This window comes from Platichthys flesus, chromosome 1 (genome assembly GCF_949316205.1).
Source record: "Platichthys flesus chromosome 1, fPlaFle2.1, whole genome shotgun sequence".
NCBI lineage: Eukaryota > Metazoa > Chordata > Actinopteri > Pleuronectiformes > Pleuronectidae > Platichthys > Platichthys flesus.
In genome coordinates this window covers 6051063-6052544 of record NC_084945.1, presented here as the reverse complement: position 1 = coordinate 6052544, position 1482 = coordinate 6051063, and the positions used below count along the sequence as shown (strand labels likewise).

The 1482-nt window shown below is 40.2% G+C and overlaps 1 non-coding gene across 1 annotated transcript; it reads left to right on the top strand.

The window, feature by feature from the left end:
• Positions 1 to 272: 272 nt before the first annotated feature.
• Positions 273 to 354, top strand: trnas-gcu (transfer RNA serine (anticodon GCU)). The gene has a single exon. It is a non-coding gene; the product is annotated as a tRNA-Ser (tRNA).
• The last annotated feature ends 1128 nt before the right edge of the window (positions 355 to 1482 follow it).

The window sequence follows — 1482 nt, the reverse complement described above, 5'->3', positions numbered from 1 at the left end:
CTGTCTCTGCTACTCGTCCTTTATCAGACAATCATTGCTATTACAGTTTTTATACACAAAAGATTCTTGGTACTAAAATCGTAAGAGTAAAAATAACACATCACTGGCCTGTTCATTTACTTAAATCCATCTCTTTCTTGTATTTCATGTATTATTCCATCGACTGCTTGCTTTTGCCCTTTGTATGTGTTACTGTACTTTAGGTATACTAGAAAATACACAATAATTCTAATAATTAGAATTTATTATCAGTCTATACACATGGTGAATATGACGAGGTGGCCGAGTGGTTAAGGCGATGGACTGCTAATCCATTGTGCTCTGCACGCGTGGGTTCGAATCCCATCCTCGTCGAACATTAACATATTGCTAGAAGGGAAACAAACACATGACAAATGTTTATGTTCAGAGAGGAAATGCAGTGTTTCTCAAACAGCAGTTTTCTCCAGGAATAGATAAAGAACAATAGAAGCTGATGTGATCGTCCATCACTGAATCTCACCCAAACTCCACCAGCTGACACTGGATCCCTTCAATGCAATATACTCGCTTCGTCCTGTTAAAGCCTCTTCTTTGGATTGGATAACAGGATTGGTTCTAAACATCATGAAAATAAATAAGTAAAAATAATCTCACTCATGTTCACTGGCAACTACAGTTTGTAATTTTTCCCAGTGTCAGAGAGAAAAAGACCTTAATAATCAAATCTCCAACACTGCCAAACATTTAGAAAGAACTGAACCCAGAGAAGCTTTGAGACGAATGAGACCTGATCAAGCTAAGTAGCACTGCTGTTAACACAAGACATGTTTACTGGTGTCATGAATCAAGAAACCTGCTTCTCAGGTCAGGTTTCAAAGCTCCACTTTATGGATCCCTCTTCATATACAGCCACTGCAAAAGACAGCACGAGACAAACACTATGAGCATCTAATACATTGATAAGCTAGTTTATAAACTTGATGAATTTTGGGATTGATTTTCGAGGTAAATAAATGATTCAGATATTGATAATGTAACCATTGGTGATTCTATCCTGACTTGAACTCATACATGATATCTTCAAGTCTGTCTTTGCAGATGCATGTGACGCATTTCCACATGAGCAAACCAATGTTTTTGTGTGTGGCTTTGTTTACGTGTCAGCAGTCGTCACCAACAAACCCCCCCCCGAGGACGTGGGTTGGACTGTCAGCCTCAGTCAGACATCACACACACACGCACACACACACACACACACACACATACACACACACTTTGATGTCTGTCACCTTCTCTTGAGAGATCAGGCGGCCATATACATGGCTCAATACCTCCATGATCTTCTGCCAGAGAGAATCCAGCTCAGACCCTTGTCAGTTACAGCTTTGTCACAAAGCTTTCTATAGTATTAATCTCATTGTGTCAGGGAGTACAGGGATTGTGGCATAGTGCCCTCTCCCTCGTTTTTGCACTCTCACACACCCACAAGCAATTATTGTC